General features: G+C 40.6%; 1 protein-coding gene across 2 annotated transcripts in view; it reads right to left on the bottom strand.

Annotated features, from left to right (window-relative positions):
* ZNF385D (zinc finger protein 385D) overlaps nt 1–19,035 on the bottom strand; it is a 1,003,514-nt gene that overhangs the window by 924,246 nt on the left and 60,233 nt on the right. The gene's annotated exons all lie outside the window — the stretch shown is intronic.

The following is a 19,035-nucleotide window of genomic DNA, read 5'->3' as shown; positions in this document are numbered from 1 at the left end:
GGATTAAACTAGGTGCCCCACATTGCAGGCAGATTCTTTCCTGTCTGAGTTATAGAAATTCAAATATTTTGTCCACAAAGGCTTCACATGTCTTCCATTAAATCATTTTTACTTAATATTTGTGTTATTTTAAGTGGAATATTTACATATTTGTCTTATTTCTATAGCTAAGGGAACTAGCTAAATGTCTTGTGGCAGCTATGATAGGAAGTTTTCTTCTACTCCTAATTTTATAAGTTTTCACAAAAAGGTGTACAATTTTAATGAATTCTCTGATTTTCAAACGTGAAAGGCGACAGTTAACCTGTTTTGTTAACATTGTTAGTTGAATTGTATCCTGAGAGAACATGATTAATGCATACTAATAGTTCTTTGATAGTTGTCAGGATTTGTTCCGCCAGCCAAAGCCTCCATATCCATTCCCTTGTGCAGCAGTGATAAGCTCACGGACCACACCTGTCGCTAGGGCAAAGCCCACTTTTCCCACCCTTCCTTACAGCTGCCAGATGCATCCCCTGCAGCAGCCTGCTGTGTGTGGACTACCAGAGGGACCTCCCGACCTCCCAGTGAGATGAGCGGGACCCTGTGGGGCTCCGTGGAAGACTTTCACACAGCAGCAGCTAATCAGGGAAGGAGAGGAGGCCAAGACAAGGGAAGGGCAGTCAGGAAACAGTCGTGCAGCCTTGAGGCAGGTCCTGTTCCACCTCAAGGGATGGGGATGTACATAACAGTATTGTGGAGCTCTTTACAAAACTAAAACCCCAACAAACTGAAGATGTCAGCATTTTTGATTCCAAAGAAGGTCACAGTTTGATAAATGGCTCCCCATTCCAGGATTCTTGCCTGGAGAATTCCACGGACTGAGGAGCCTGGCAGGCTACAGGTTGCAAAGAGTTGGACACCGCTGAGCGACTCACTTAGCTCATCAGGAGAGCATGAGAGGCCAGGTTAAAGGAGTGGAGCTTCTGCACACACCCTCATCCTCATCAGCAACCTGACCTCTGAACTGCTGCCATAAAACTCCTCATCAAACCTTTCCTGGTTGGGACACGGGTTTTGAGGCTTGTGGTTGATGGACACAGCAATAGAGCTATTCTTTTCCACTTCACCCAAAGCTTTGTCTCTGAGATTCAATTCAGCCCCAGGGCACAGAGGCTGAGTTTCGGGCATCACCACCTTGCACGTGATCGGGTTTTGTCCCCTGCCCCGCCTCCCTGTTCACACACATATGACCAATTAAATGCAAAGGTCCTAACCACCGCAGATCTGCTGGTGTGCCCAGGACAGCTGTTGGCTCTACGGGCTTTTTCAATCATTGACTCATCCCTTACAGTTTATGAAGATTTGCTTTGACTTTGATCAACAGAGTAATCTTAAAAGCAGAGTTTATGTGGTATTTTTATCTTTTCTGTGACAAAAGAGTTTACAGTTTACCTACTAAACCATGGGGTTATAATTAAATTCAACCATTGATTTTATTTTTTTAGATTATATATAATTTAATGGTGCACTTTTAATATAGTTGAAAACTATATAACTTCCATTAAAAATCAGTTTGTTTCCTTTTCAAAAGCTTTATTTATTTATTCTGTGTTTGGCTGTGCTGGGTCTTCACTGTTGCGGGTGGGTTTCTCCAGCTGCTGTGGTTGAGGGCTCCTCCTCGTGATGGTGTGTGGGCTTTTCATGGCAGTGGTTTCTTTGTTGCAGAGCACAGGCTCTAAGCATGTGGGATTCGGGAGCTGCAGTGCTTTGGTTCAGTAGCTGCAGTCTGTGGGCGCAGAGCACTGGCTCAGTAGTTGCCCCATATGCGCCTAGTTGCTCCGCAGCACGTGGGACTCCCCAGATCAGGGACTGAACTTGTGCCCCCTGCATCGGCAGGACGATTCTTAACCACTGGACCACCAGGGAAGCCCTGTTTCCTTTTTGACTTTTTTTTTTTTTGTCATTTGCCCCCATCTCCTTTTTGTTGCACAGATCTTCCAATATACTTTCCGATAAAAGTGCCAACAGCAGGCTTTTCTTTTCAAATGAACATTTCCTTCATGCATTTTTCTACTAAGCGTGACTTTTTATCAGAAATGTGTTTTGAATGTAACAAACATTATACTCTGTGATTTAATAGATATAATATTTTAAAAGTCAAATTCACTTTGTTCCTCATTTATTTCCTGCTGAATTCAAATTATTTGCATCTTATTTAAGATTCCTGAATACACTTATTTTAGCAGAGAGTGATGTGCAATGTTCTTTTTTGTTAGTTTTCTGCTATTAATTTCAATGCTGTATGAACACTCTAAAGTGCACTCAAGACTTTACTCTTTATATGCAAGAAATTTTTTGAAATAACCTTTGAATCTATCTGAGGCCAGGGCTCTCATGAAGATAATCCTATAATGAATTTTTAGTACCTCTCAAGGTTAATTATACAAACATGCTTATTACTTCTTCAGCACCAGTTTTGATAATGTATCTTTTCTTAAACAATAATTACCACAATGAAGTTTCCAATCATATTTAAGTCTTCTTTCCAAATTTTTTCACATTTTGTCTAAAATAATTTTATTATTGTTATTTTGAACATTTCCTATTCTCTCCCTTCACATAATCAGGCATGTAAGAACTATGATTTATTTTTAAGTAGCCAGGTATACTATTTGCCATTGCTACTGGGTTACCCTGCTTTTCAATTAAATCTGCCCCAAGAGTCTTCAAATTTAAGTCATCTCTGTTTTAGTAAAATCATTAGTTTATTTATACTATTTATTTTTATAATGAAAATATTGTCATTGGTTCAATATTCTTTCTCTTTTTCTATAGTGTCAGCTTTGTTCATTAGTATATCCAATAAAGATTTCCATTTCACTTTTGCATTTTTAATCTCCAAATATTTTTTCCAATCTCATCCAGCTCTCTCTTAATCTCAGCTGTCCTCTCTGGAAGCTTCTGTTCACCTTTTTTTTAACCACTTATTCCTTATTTTTAATACAAATTTATTTATTTTAATTGGAGGTTAATTACTTTACAATATTGTATTGGTTTTGCCATACATCAACATGCATGTGTAACCACTTATTCTTTACAATCTCTCTATTCATGAATTACTGGGTTTATTAGATTTTATTAAGGAAAAAATCCTATGTTTTCTAAATATGCATATGATTATATTCTTTTCTCCTAAACTGTTACCATTTATCTGCTCCTAGAGTACTGTGCTACTCACTGCGCTAGTGTTTCAGATACTGTCTCATATGCTCTACTCATACTCTCAATGTTTTTCTCTTTTATAAAGACATTCAATTTCTGCTTAAATACTGGACTTAACAGTTCTTAGTTTACCCACTAGCTCAGGTTTTGACTGTAAGCCTTTGCTCATACCATGTGATCACATTACAGTTAGCACCAGGCTCTACTTCCTGCCAAGGAAGGTCCATCTAGTCAAGGCTATGGTTTTTCCAGGGGTTAGTACTCTTGCCTGGAAAATCCCATGGAAGGAGGAGCCTGGTGGGCTGCAGGCCATAGGGTCGCTAAGAGTCGGACATGACTGAGCGACTTCACTTTCACTTTTCACTTTCATTCATTGGAGAAGGAAATGGCAACCCACTCCAGTGTTCTTGCCTGGAGAATCCCAGGGATGGGGGAGCCTGGTGGGCTGCTGTCTATGGGGTCGCACAGAGTCGGACACGACTGAACCGACTTAGCAGCAGCAGCAGCAGCATGTATGGATGTGAGAGTTGAACTGTGAAGAAAGCTGAGAGCCGAAGAATCGATACTTTTGAAGTGTGGTGCTGGAGAAGACTCTTGAGAGTCCCTTGGACTGCAAAGAGAACCAACCAGTCCATCCTAAAGGAGACCAGTCCTGGGTTTTCATTGGAAGTGAAGTGAAGTGAAGTCTCTCAGTCGTGTCCGACTCTTTGTGACCCCATGGATGGTAGCCTACCAGGCACCGTGGTCCATGGGATTTTCCAGGCAAGAATACTGGAGTGGGCTGCCATTTCCTTCTCCAGGGGATCTTCCCAACCCAGGGATTGAACCCGGGTCTCCTGCATTGCAGACATATGCTTTACTATCTGAGCCACTAAGTTCTGAGCCACTGAGTTCATTGGAAGGACTGATGCTAAAGCTGAAACTCCAATACTTTGGCCACCTAATGTGAAGAGCTGACTCATCTGAAGAGACTCTGATGCCGGGAAAGATTGAAGGCGGGAGGAGAAGGGGACGACAGAGATGAGATGGTTGGATGGCATCACTGACTCAGTGAATATGAGTTTGAGTAAACTCTGGGTGTTGGTGATGGACAGGGAGGCCTGGCGTGCTGCAGTCCATGGGGTCACAAAGAGTCAGACACAACTGAGCAACTGAACTGAACTACCTCCTGTCATCATCACAGGGAATCTCAGGTGGAGAGAACCTCTTCCCTCTGCAGTATCACCAGGCATCATCCCACAGGGAGGAAACTACTGTGAGTGGACACACCAGCTCTTAGATTCTTGTGCCTGGAAGCAATGCATGTACGATGCTGATATGTCATTGGACAAAGCAAGTCATGTGACCACACCTAACTTCAAGGGGGTTTAGAAGTACATTTCTACCACCTGTGTGGAAAAAGAGCAGAAAATATCCAAGAAAAACCAATGACTAACCGCCACACCAGGAGGTAGGTATGGGTCCTCTCTCTGGTTTCGTCATGGTCCCCTTTCGTACTGTTTGTTACAATCTTTTTCTCGAATCTTAAAAGGAGGGGAAATTTTCAAACACAATTTCTAAACAGTATATTTAGTACTCATCTCCTGCCTAGCAGTACTTTTTCTAGCATGGTTCTGTTAGAATGAATAACGATTTCTAACCTATTTGTTGTCAGCTAGCTCTCTTACTAGAGGAGACCAATTCTCCACCAAATATTTGGAAAAAGTCTGCAGTCTTTTCCCTTGTAAAAGGAGACTAAGGAAACTATAACAGTCAGAGCTCCCCACGACTCCTTCATATTTTCTCATTCTTAATCCGAGTCATTCTTATTTAGTGAGGAGGGTGAGGATGAGGTAGAAGTATGGCTATATTACCCGTGGTTACTTCATTAAGGACTTTTTTAAGACATCATTTTTTTAAGCCATTTTAGGTTCACAGTAAAATTGAGGAGAAGGTACAAAAATTTCCCACATGCTCCCTGCCCCAACACATGTACAGTTTCCCCTATGATCAAAATCCCTCACCAGAGCGGGACATCGGTTGTGACTGATGAACCCACACTGACAACATGATCACCCAAAGTCCTCAGTTCACCTTAGGGCTCACTCTCGGTGTTGATAATCTATGGATTCGGACAAAGGCATTATGACATGTATCCATCATCTCAGTATCAAAGTACTTTTTTTTTTTTTTTTTTGCTACCTTAAAAGTCCTCTTTGGTCTGCCTGTTCTCCACGCCCTTCTCCAACCATGCTAACCACTGGACTTTTTACCATCCCCACAGCTTTGCCGTTTTCCAGAATGTTACCAGTTGGAGTCAGACATGATACAGACTTTCCAGAGTGGCCTCTTTCACGTGTTGTGCATTTAAGTTTCTCCACGTTTCAGGTTTCCCTGGGACTCAGTTGATAAGGAATCCGCTTAGTTTTATTCGAAACTGTCAGACTTCATCTTCCAAAGAGGATCCAGCATCTTGCGTTCCCACCAATGGAGAGTTCTGTTACTCGGCATCCTCACCAGCATCTGACTCTGCCAGAGGTCCAGATTCTCGCCAGCCTAATAGTGTGCAGTGACATCTCGTTGTTGTTGTTTTTTAATATAAATTTATTTATTTTAATTGGAGCCTAATTACTTTACAATATTGTATTGGTTTTGCCATACATCAACATGAATCTGCCACGGGTGTACACGTGTTCCCAATCCTGAACCCCACTCCCACCTCCCTCCCCATACCATCCCTCTGGGTCATCCCAGTGCACCAGCCCCGAGCATCCTGCATCCTGCATCGAACCTGGACTGGCGATTTGTTTCATATATGATATTATACACGTTTCAATGCAATTCTCCCAAATCATCCCACCTTCTCCCTTTCCCACAGAGTCCAAAAGACTGTTCTATACATCTGGGTCTCTTTTGCTGTCTCACATACAGGGTTATCATTACCATCTTTCTAAATTCCATATATATGCATTAGTATACTGTATTGGTGTTTTTCTTTCTGGCTTACTTCACTCTGTATAATAGGCTCCAGTTTCATCCACCTCATTAAAACTGATTCAAATGTATTCTTTTTAATGGCTGAGTAATACTCCATTGTGTATATGTACCACAGCTTTCTTATTGTTGTTTTAATTTGCATCTCCCTGATGACATAATATGAGGAGCTGCTTTCAATATGTTTGTCATCCATTCTTTGGTGTGGTGTCTGTTGAGGTCTTTGGACCATTTTTTTAATTGGATTATTTTCTTATTGTTGAGTCTTTAGAATTATTTGTATGCTTTAGATAGGGGTTCTTGATCAGACATGTATTTTGCAAATGTTTTCTCTCAGTCTGTGCTTTGTCTTCACTTCCTCTTTACATTGACTCTTGCAGAATACACATTTCAGTTTTAATGAAGTCCAGCTTCTCAATTATTTCTTAAAAAATCGTGCCTTTGGTATGGTATCTACAATTTTAAAGCAGTTTTCATGTATGTGAATTTGGCAGAGAGTAGTCTGCTTTCCCAGTTTCCTGGCAAGTGATAAGTCTGAATATTTTATTTATGGATATAAAGTATAGCCAACTTTTCTCCTTCTTATGAGTAAAAAAACTTTCTTCAGTGCCTGCTGTCCTGTCTCAGGACTGGAACACATTCTACATATCAAAGTTCCTCCAGGAGAACGGCATGTTATTAATTTGATATTCTTATTTACCAAGACTGACCTGCCTTCAAATCTTCAGTTTTATCTCTCCATTAAGGTCTCTATGATAACAGAGAAGAAACTATAGTTCCATTAAATAACTACCCTCTGAACCAAGTAAAGGAGAAACTGCTTGTCCATATGGAGGGAGCAGGAGGAAGGTACTGATGCTGTGCAGATCGGGATGCTGCTGCTTCAGCAGGTGGAGGACAGCATCTCACTGAGGGTGGGGGAACAGCATCTTGACCTCAGCATGTCCCTGGGCTGCTATGGCTGCCATGTAAGTTGACTGGGCATGTAATATTTCAGATGATCAGAGAGATGAGATTTGTTAGTAAGTGCTTGTAGGGGTGTGGGAAGAATGGACTTCAGTTTTCTAAGATGGACTTACTGGATTTATAAAACTAGAGAAGAGCAAGTTAACATTTAAAGATAATGGTCAAAATGTTCGATATTTTACTGTGGAAGAACTACCTCTGAAATCGAGGTATGTTCACTTTGATCAGGGAAAAACACAACTCCAAAAATAAATACAAGTCTGTTTGTAGTGTCTTCAGAGGTTCTGTATAAATATGCATTAGAGCTCCAAGGAGGAAAGATGATAATCCCATTGGTGGCTGAAAGTCAAATAAAAGAACTGAACCAACCCCATTTACTCCTCTAGAGCCCAGGGTTTAAAATACAGGGATAGACCTATGGTTTCTGAGCATGGGAGTTGAGCCCTGACAGGGTAGTAAGTGAGAGATAAATTAAGTGCCTGAGAAGGTCCTTCTGGGGCAGCAAGTTGTGTTTGAGAGTCAGTTTAATTCAATAAGGCTAAAGAAGAATGAAGATGAATCTATAATGATGGACTGGAGTTACAATGCAGAAAAAGCTTCAGTGCCACAGTAAAGACATTAAACTTAGTGATGTAGCTAATAAAGAGCTTTTGATCCCAGCACTGAATCTGGGGAGCCCAAATGGACTGAAGATTTAGATTTGGAAAGACTTCATGACACCAGTAGTTGAAGGGTAATCATCTGGAGGTGAGAACTGAAGATATGGGAAAAGATGTGGTTATCTGCAAAATATACAAGCACTGTGAATGTATGTGTGTGTCTGCGTGAATGTGGACATGTGCTTTCTTCCAACCACATGCATGTGACACATGCAGTATGTCGACAGAAATCATAACACAAAGGCTGTACAGACTCTTCAGCTTCTCAAGGAATAGGTGTGTGTGCGTGTGTGTGCATGCGTGTGTGTATGTGTGTTGACCTAGAGGTCAAAAGTAAGGTACTTATTTGTTTGCTTAAAAGTCATGTTCTCAGCATATCTAGAAGTACTCTCTGCTTTTTTAAAAAATTTGTTGGCTTAAGGTAATTTAAACTAGGCAAGTCTTAAGGAAAATACATAAGACACATGCAAAGAAGTTACACAGCTTTTTTGCATAAAAGGTTCATAACATCACCCAACTAGAAATATGTTTCTAAGAGGAAAATTATGAAAGATAAATGAGGCCCTTTAAAGCCAAATAAAACTGAAATAACTCTTAATTTTTTAAATGGTTGAATCAGATTTTCTTCCATGTATAATCACATTTCATACCATACTATAGCTCTGAACTCATTAAAGCTTCATTTACTTTTAGGTCAGGAGAACAGAACAGGAGGGAACATAGTTTAAAGCTCTGTAATAGTAATTAAAGAGCTCTCTGGTGATCTTAAGACTTCCTGCAACTTCCAAAAGAGTGCACATTATTTAAAGAACAAAGAAAATCTACTTTTAGGTATAAAAAAACTCTGAATCAAGTATTATATTAGAAAGGAATTTATTCCAAATTGTCTTATTCCCTATTTCAGGTTATTTAGTCACCTCTCTGGATGAAACTTCACAATTCAAGAAAAAAAAAAAAAAAGAGAGATCAGCTTTTCTTTCCTTCATATAAATGCCATATTTTCTTCATATAAATTCCCAAACATAGAGAGCTTAAGTTGCCATCCTTGCTAAATAAATTACTTTTTAACACTACATCCTTAAACAAAAATGATTAAAAGTCGTTTTAAAATACAACTTGCCTAAGACGGCACCATTGCCTTGAATCCCATTAAATGATTTCTAGTGAGCGAAGAAGGAAGCTTAGCAATGGAAAAGGTAGAAAGGTCCCTGACCTTTGATTACTACTCACTGGGCACAGTTCAGACAGGGCAGGAAGACAGCTCGGGTGCCCAGCAGAGGCAGCATGGTGAAAGGCCCGGAGACTGGAATTCATGGGTCCCGGGAGTTTATCAAGAGGAAAACTCACGTCAGACTAGAAATGTTCTAAACAACCAAAGTAGTGACAAAAAGAGGCCATGCTGGAGGATCAAAACGTGGGAATTTAACAGGGCTCACAAAAGTGCCAGCACGCAGAATGTGAGCTTGGGGGGATCCACTCTTCAGGTACGTCTCCAGTTTTCCCTCAGCAACAGAGAGAACAAAGATAGCCAAAATCCCCCTGCGCATTAATACATTTAAAAAGTTTGCTTAATAATTTAGGGAATTTTTTCCAGCTGAAAATTGATTAATCCCTGCATTGCTTCTGCAATAAAATGGAGGCTATAAAGATAATTTTTCCATTTTCTGTACTTGTATTAAAATACTGCCAGAAAGGAAATAATAACCCAGAAATCCACTCTGTGCAGCTCCAAGGGTGCCCAAATACTCCACCAATGGGTTTGAAACAAAAAAGGAACAGCAGCCCTTTTGCTGAACCCCCAGGCTACTCAGCACTCTGAGTAAGTATACTCAGAGGCAGCAGGGCACCTGTCCTCTCTTGAGAAAGTCAGCACCGTCTTAAATTCTCCTCTGCAACGGCTTTTACTTTAAACAAAAATGAGTTTTTGCTTGTAATTATTTGCTTATCTCTGCCCTGTACATTTAAAACTTTAATTATTCATGTGGTAATCCTTCCTGTAATAAAACATCCAAAGGAAGGAGAAAAGCAAGTATAAATAAAACACTTCTTGGATTTGAGAGGGCGTGACCTTGTCCCAGTCTCTCACTTGTAAAGGTGAAGATAAGGACATGGAACTATTTTGGTCTAGGCTCTTTATAGAGAGAGTATTAATGTAATCACAAGGGCAAACTTATGTTTTATTTAAGAGTAAAGATATACAAGTAATGTTTAATGTAAAACATTTATCAGGCTCCCAGATAAACCGTGGCAAAGTATAAAATAAACTAAAATGCATCCATATAGCTTTCTTGCATTTTCAAATAACTAAAAGGTCAGTGGCAAGAGTTGACAATTGTGTTGACCAAAGTCACAGGACATAATTAAATGTCCTTTGTTTGGTAAATCTCAAGGTTAGTCAGTCTTCAGAAATAGTACTGTCTCTCTCCTAATGGTAATCAATTAATCTATTTTATCCTTTCCAAAGTGACTCTCATCACACTTCAGTTTTCCATTCTCCCTGCCACCCATCTCGGCACCTTATTCTAAACCAGTCTTGATATCCACAAGGGAAAGGTACCATTGGCCACAGGGTAGGATCTTACATCCCCAGCAGCAACAGATGATACAAGACCCCAAACAGGTAGAACATCGGCCAGTCCCCCATTAAGGCATGCAGGCTTGAAGCCCTATTCCAGTCGAGAGACAGTGCCTCCCCTGAGAGGTCAGATCAAGCACTGGAAGAGACTCTGATCAAGGAGAGCTAAGATCCCCAGTGAGCACGTCGGCTCATTGGGGTTTTACACAATATTAAGCATAGTGTCATGGGCATACCAGACCACCTGACCTGCCTCTTGAGAAATCTGAATGCAGGTCAGGAAGCAACAGTTAGAACTGGACATGGAACAACAGACTGGTTCCAAATAGGAAAAGGAGTTCATCAAGGCTGTATATTGTCACCCTGCTTATTTAACTTCTATGCAAAGTACATCATGAGAAACGCTGGGCTGGAAGAAGCACAAGCTGGAATCAAGATTGCGGGGAGAAATATCAATAACCTCAGATATGCAGATGACACCACCCTTATGGCAGAAAGTGAAGAGGAACTAAAAAGCCTCTTGATGAAAGTGAAAGTGGAGAGTGAAAAAGTTGGCTTAAAGCCCAACATTCAGAAAATGAAGATCATGGCATCCGGTCCCATCACTTCATGGGAAATAGATGGCGAAACAGTGGAAACAGTGTCAGACTTTGTTTTTGGGGGGCTCCAAAATCACTGCGAATGGTGACTGCAGCCATAAAATTAAAAGACACTTACTCCTTGGAAGAAAAGTTATGACCAACCTAGACAGCATATTGAAAAGCAGAGACATTACTTTGCCAACAAAGGTCCGTCTAGTCAAGGCTATGGTTTTTCCTGTGGTCATGTATGGATGTGAGAGTTGGACTGTGAAGAAGGCTGAGCACCGAAGAATTGATGCTTTTGAACTGTGGTGTTGGAGAAGACTCTTGAGAGTCCCTTGGACTGCAAGGAGATCCAACCAGTCCATTCTGAAGGAGATCAGCCCTGGGATTTCTTTGGAAGGAATGATGCTAAAGCTGAAACTCCAGTACTTTGGCCACCTCATGCGAAGAGTTGACTCATTGGAAAAGACTCTGATGCTGGGAGGGATTGGGGGCAGGAGGAGAAGGGGATGACAGAGGATGAGATGGCTGGATGGCATCACTGACTTGATGGACGTGAGTCTGAGTGAACTCCGGGAGTTGGTGATGGACAGGGAGGCCTGGCGTGCTGCGATTCATGAGATCGCAAAGAGTCGGACACAACCGAGTGACTGAACTAAACTGAAGCATAGTATCATGCTTGCTTTCACCTTTTTGGACTATGATCATTGATCGTTCTGGTGACAGTCTAGTACAGAAGTTAAAAGTAGTCACTAAAAGTAGCCTCTACACACAATTTCAGAGAAGGCAATGGCACCCCACTCCAGTACTCTTGCCTGGAAAATCCCATGGACGGAGGATCCTGGTAGGCTGTAGTCCATGGGGTCGCTGAGGGGTTGGACACGACTGAGCGACTTCACTTTCACTTTTCACTTTCATGCGTTGGAGAAGGAAATGGCAACCCACTCCAGAGTTCTTGCCTGGAGAATCCCAGGGACGGGGGAGCCTTGTGGGCTGCCGTCTATGGGGTTGCACAGAGTCGGACATGACTGAAGCGACTTAGCAGCAGCAGCAGACACAATTTCTTGGATTTATATCCAGGCTTCATAATTACTAGTTTGTGAACACAGGCAAGTAATTTAACTTCTCTGAGCTTTGTTTTGGGCTTCGAAGGTGGTGCTAGAGGTAAAGAACCCACTGCCAAGGCAAGAGACATTAGAGTAGCAAGTTTGATCCCTGGGTCAGGAAGATCCCCTGGTCGAGGGCATGGCAACCCATTTCAGTATTCTTAGCTGGAAGATCCCATGGACAGAGGAGCCTGGTGGGTTACAGTCCTTGGGGTCTCAAAGGGTCAGAATCGACTGAAGTGACTTAGCACACATGAGTTTTATTTTACTATGCTTAAAACAGAAAAACTCCTGGATGGCAGTGAAAATGCTATGAGGTATTACACCAAAGTCTAACCTAGCATAGGGCCTGGCACATAATCAGTGATTCTACATGGTAACCTTTCACCACTGTTCCACAACTAACATTTTGTAAAGCATAATTTAATGTTTATATTTTGTGGTAATGTGTTTGATTCATTATTAAATTTTTGAACATCTGTGCTAACCCATGCTTTCACTGATATATATATATATATGTATATATTTATATGTGTATATTTATATGCATATATATATTACTGCAATTAACTCATAGCTACATCAATGATTAGTGCTTACAGCAAATTGCTAGAAGCCGAATCACTGACTCAAAGAAAGTGAAAATAAACACCTTTAAATATTTTGATATTTATTATCAAATTGCTTGCTTGAGAGGAAACAAGATTGTATGCTTCTACCAATCATTTATCTTTTAATGTCACCATTAGGAGCATTTTTTCTAATGCTCTCAAAATTTGCAAGTGAATATTATACACTGTTTCCTTTTGTTTCACTTTTAAGATTGTTGAAGTTCAACAATTCTTTCATAGTTTCACTTCCATTTTGTATTAATGTAAATGTTGTTCATCCTCTTTTAATTAACAGCTTTCTTATTGATTTATAAATACATTTTTATATTAAAGGCTTTTATTCTCTTTTTCATACTAAACACAATCATTTATCTATGAAACTTTTAATGTTGAAGAGCTGTTAACTTTAGTGAAGTCAAAAGTATCAGTCTTCCTAGTATCACACAATGATTTTATGCTCAGAAAATCCTTACTGTATCCAGATATAAGTGATTACATGAATATTAATACTTTCATTTTATATTAAATATTAGGTCAACTTGAAGAAAATTACACATAGTGAAAAACAAAAAGATAACTTGCTTTTATGTGAGTGTGATTTTTTTTCCTCTCCTTGACATCAGGTATTAAAAAACTCTGTATTATGTTGCTGTCTATGTTAATATTCCTAACATTCTGTCACTTTAAGAGTAAATATAAGTTCATAATACGTTTTTACTTCTGGCAAGACAAGTTTTCCTTTGTTTTTGTTTTTATTTTTAAGAATAGTAAATACATATATAACTATTTATTCTTTCACCTAAATTTTAAGTCCAACCTAGGCAAAGGCAGAGATAGATGTAAAATCAAAGGGAAAAAACCCTAAACGTATAAACTCCACAGAATGTGCACTTACTGTGCATGTACAAACTTGCAATATTAATTCTGATTGAAAAAGAGTCGATTTATGCAGTGCTTGCCACACCAGAAAAAACTGTGTGAGGTGATAGATGTGTTAACTAACCTCACTGTGGTACATTCTGCAATGAATACATACACGAAATCACTACATCTTACACCTAAAACCTACATAATGTTATATATCAATTAATCTTAATAAAGTTGGGAAAAAATTCTGGTTGAAGATACGATGAAAAGAGAGGAGGAGAAAAGACAATATCAAAGCTTTGCTGTCCTGTAATATGGTACAAATCTAGTATTTTTTTAAAGCTTCAGAAAATCAGCTTTGCTACAGTGAAACAAGTCAGTTTTTCCTATTATAATCCCAGTCAGGCCAGGAAATCAGTATTCCCCGCCACTCTGCTCTACACCTGCAATTCCGTCAGCTGGCATACTCGCCTTTCATCTGATGAAGGATGTTAGCAGCTCCAACACAAATTAGCCTCTATTTATGCATTTTGCAACAGGGCACCCCTGGGGGACCACAGAACTCGATGATGACCCTCTTCCCAGGACCGACCACCCTGTCTTGGACCACTGTGCCCTCCCAGCCCCCCTCACACCCCACTCACTCGAGTGGTAAAACTGCCTAAATGTGTAGGAACTCAGTTAATTCACCACTGAATGGAAACCTGAGTCTCTTCCCTTTGGGCTAGGTTTTAATTCTTAGATTTGTATAGATATTATTCTGATCATCGGCTTCTCTCTTCGCTTCAGAAATGTTGAGGAAAAATTAGGTATGCACAGTAATTTGCTAGTGAAAATGCAAACAAATCCATCTTCTTGAGCATTTCTTACTTTGAAAGCACTCTACGAGAAATTGGAGATACAAAACTGAGTAAGTGTTCACGGACGTCCAAAACCTCACCATCTCACTAAGATGTAAACAGATCAGCATTTCAAGAATATAGCACAGAAATACTAAGATTAACTTGTGGATACATTTCTATTACAGTAAGATGTGGGAAAGATTCACTGAAGACTGTGGTATATATGTCATATTTAACATGTCTTTAAAAAGTTTATAATGTAGAAACTCAAGAACATTATGGCTAAGAAAAAAACTCAAGAAAAGATGGCAAGGTATGAATGCATAATTTATGACAAAATTGAAAGAGAAGATGGGTAGTAGAGAAGTATGTATAAATACCGGCAGAGTCAGAATATAGTTCAGGGTTGTTACAGAGGACAGTGATTAAAAATTAAAATAAAAGACTCACAGACATAGAAGACAAACTTATGGTTACCAAAAGGGAACTGAGAGGGATAAATTTAGGAACTTGGGGTTAACCTCTACACATTATTATATAAAATAAACAAGGATGTACTATACAGCACAGGGAACTTCACTCAGTATTGTGTAATAACCTAGAAGGGAAAAGAAGCTGACAAAAATAGATTTAAATGGAAGGAATGATGCTAAAGCTGAAACTCCAGTACTTTGGGCACCTCATTCGAAGAGTTGACTCATTGGAGAAGACTCTGATGCTGGGAGAGATTGGGGGCAGGAGGAGAAGGGGACGACAGAGGATGAGATGGCTGGATGGCATCACTGAGTCGATGGACGTGAGTCTGAGTGAACTCCGGGAGTTGGTGATGGACAGGGAGGCTTGGCGTGCTGTGATTCATGGGGTCGCAAAGAGTCAGACATGACTGAGCAACTGAACTGAACTGAACTGGTAGCTGAATTACTTTGCTGTACACCTAAACTAACACAACATTGTAAATCAACTAAACTTCAATGAAAAAATAAAGTTAAATAAAAAACAACCCAATGGCTTAAGCAAAAATAGAAATGTGCATACACAATTCCTTGAGCAATAACTGGATTTGGAAGCGCAGAGGATGCGGTCAGGACCCTGCCTGCTCCATTCATCCTCAGGTCTGAGTCCTCATTCTGGCTCTGCTGTCGGACACACTGTTGCTTGTGGCATTAGAGGGATGCAGAGATTCAAACCTAGGTCTTTTTTTCAGATCCTAGTCCTGCAGAAAAGCAAAGTGCTTCTCTCTTTCAATCACTGTAACTCTATGTTTCTCAAGCTTCTTTCATGATCCTCTCCGTAAAGAAACTTTTTAAATTCTTTTTCCTACATCCTCACTTGTCAGGAAATAAGGACCAAGATCTTTGTCAGGTCATGTTGCAAGAGAGTTGAGCTCTGGAGGGCCACAAACCACGGTCCCAGTGAGGACTTTCCCATCCCGCAATAACGATTTTCCCCTCCTCGGGGGCGCTATCACCCCCATGGAGAATGCATGCTCTAGTTAAGTCTGAGTGGCTCCAACTCTAAACCAACAGTCACGGCCATCTGATGACGGACCAGGCCTGGCTCACCTGCTCTCCTCCAGGTGAGAATAGAGTCAGTGCCGCATAAACAGACAGGTGTGGGAAGGACTGGGTAACAGAGGAAAATGCACAAAGCTACGACCACGAGAAAGGTAAGGACTGGGGCAAAGGGAAGCAGACAAAATTGGACTGAGTGCCCAAGTGGAAAGCAAGCTCGAAGTGGGATGAAAACTCTCTATCAAACATAAGAGGCAAGACTGAGAAAATGGATGAAGATGTAGGGAAAATTTGATGTGGAAAGGAGAAGCAGGAAGAACACAAACCTCAGACAACCTTGATAAATTAATCAAGAGTCAGACAAGTTGTCTCCAGAGCAAAGAGAGTTAGGTCAGAAACTTGAGGTAAATGGGAAATGATGGAGCTAGAGCTGGGAAGAGGAAACCAGGACATGAATTCAAGTTGAATGCAAGTGTTTCTGATGGAGAGAGGCGCCAGGGTGGATTAGCACTAAGTGAGTTGGTGGGTGAATAAATTGGCCCTCTGCCTGACATTTTCAGCAAAATTTTGGAGACAGCTGGCAGAGAAACAAATATTCAGTGGAGGGAATTATCCAAGATTGAGTATCAGCAACACAAATATGGGATTTTTTAGGCAAGAATACTGGAGTGAGTTGCCATTTTGTCCTCCAGGGTAGCTTCCGGACCCAAGGATCAAACCTGCGTCTCCTGTGAATCCTGCATTAGCAGACAGGTTCTTTACCACTGAGCTATCTGGGAAGCCCTACACAACACAAAACGAAAAGGGGCGATTCCAGGAAATCCTGCATTTTTGAAAGAGAGGAATCATAGCCTACTGGACTGAACATCATGGAAGTGGTTATGTACTGCCTGTGAACTGAAGAAGCACTGTGCAAAAAGATGATGAGTAGGAACTGGCGGTGGCAGTGAGGATAAAGAGGAATAGCATTAGAAGTAAGGGGATGGAAATTCAGCAGCTGTAGTCAGAGAAGAAATATGCAGAGGTTAAGTCCTCTAGAATACATTTTAAAAAAAAAGAATACTTTGCTTTTTAAAAGCACGAATATTTTCCCTATTGATGAGTGAAGAGGTTACCTAAAATGCCTGCACTGCAGGCTTTTAGAAATTGTTCCATTTCAGAAAATATGTCAAAAATTAGCACAAAGAAAAAAGCTAAATTTATAACTTTCACGCAGCTGCCTTCTATAAATGCAGTGGAGAACAAGAGATGATAAACCAGTTCTGAAAGTGATATGGATGATATAAAAGGCTCAAACTACCTTTTAACCTCTTCTTTACTAGACGCAAAGGCCTGAACACAGTTTCGTTGAGTACTATCCGGAACATTCATCAATTAAATTAACATTCATTAAATGAGTATAAATTCAAAAAGCTCTTTTGAATGGTTATTCATATCTAAGAAGGTCACAGCAAGTAACAGCTAGACGGGCTTCCCTGGTGGCTCAGTGGTAAAGAATCTACCTGCTAATGCAGGGGACACAGGTTTGATCCCTGGGCCGGGAAGACCCCACAGACGCAGAGCAACTAAGCCCGAAGCTGCAACTATTGAGCCTGTGCTCTAGAGTCTGGGAGCCACAACTACAAAGCCCACACACCAGGGCCCTTTCTCAGGAACGAGAAGCCACTGCGAGGAGAAGCCCACGCACCCCAACTAGAGAGGGGTCCCACTCGCCGCAACGAGAGGAAAGCCTGCACGCCGGTAAAGATCCCACTCGGTGTAAATAAATGAACAAAACAAAACAAAAAACAAACAACAGCAACAAAAATAACATCTAGAGAATAACGGGCAATATTAAAGCGGGTTTATATAAAAGGAACTTGCTAGAAATCTTAAAATTTGGATACAATTAAGATAAATGATGTTAATAAAAGAAAACGATGCCAAAAATATTGGGGGGTGGGGAAGCTGACAAATGACTATCATGGACAAGAGGAAAGAGATATTTCAAATGGCAGGAACAAGGAACACCTCGACAGATGCAGTCAGGGGCTGGAAGTAGCATTTTCTTCTGTAGATCTCTTTGAGAGTATGATAAAAGCCCCAAGTATTGCACTCAAAATTAGTAATTAAGCACAAATGCACATTTTTTTATTACAACATCAAGGAACCCCAGATTTCAGTAAGCTCATAGTTCTGGTTTCTGAATCCCTGACCCCTGACTCACAATCTCCTTCTATGCAAAGCTGTGCTCCCAATAAGTCACGGGATGCCGTCCTCTGCAAAATCCTCTAATCCAAAAGGACAAGGACAGAATGGGAATGAAAAGGCCATGACAAGCGCAGGGCTGACATTGCAGACAGCTTTCCTTAACGTGGACATCAAGGAGTTGTCCTTAAACCGATTTAAATTTCTAGCAGATTTTTTAAACCATAGTGTTTTAGTCATACATGTTCCTTTGAGGGCATCTCTTGCTGGTCCCACAAATTTTAACAGAAAACATTTACCTTACTGTTTATCATTTCAAGATATTTTATCACCAAAACTGCCTTTAACACAGGCAAAGGGACGCCCACCCAGGGTACTGTTGCGGGGACTCTGACAGTACACTCAAATGCTTTTTGCAAGAGTATGCGTGCGCTTCACGTGGGGTCCAATGGCCTACACCAACATCCCAGGGAAAACATTTCTGCCCACCTCCTAACCTATGTGCTAAAAACTAAAGAGCACTCTAAAAAATTAATAACAATCATGAATTAAAAAGACAAAACATAGTCTTTCCTGTTGGATGCATGTCCATACTTAGAGGCCGCTGGACAAGCCCGAAGCTGCCAAAGTTGCACAGTAGAGTGTACTTGCTGTTTTGCTCGTCAGTTCTAAACACCACTTCACATGGTGAAATAAATTCATATTTTAAGGCAAGAGAAAATAAAATAAAAATGTATGAGTAAAGTAGTCCATCCTAAAGGAGATCAGTCCTAGGTGTTCATTGGAAGGATTGATGTTGAAGCTGAAACTCCAATACTTTGGCCACCTGATGGGAAGAGCTGACTCATTGGAAAAGACCCTGATGCTGGGGAAGATTGAGGGCGGGAGGAGAAGGGGACGACAGAGGATGAGATGGTTGGATGGCATCACCGACTCAATGGACATGAGTT

This window comes from Bos grunniens, chromosome 27, assembly GCF_055505025.1.
Source record: "Bos grunniens cultivar Pamir isolate PY7600 chromosome 27, Bosgru_T2T1.0, whole genome shotgun sequence".
Taxonomy (NCBI): Eukaryota; Metazoa; Chordata; class Mammalia; order Artiodactyla; family Bovidae; genus Bos; species Bos grunniens.
This window is presented reverse-complemented; position numbering and strand designations above follow the sequence as displayed.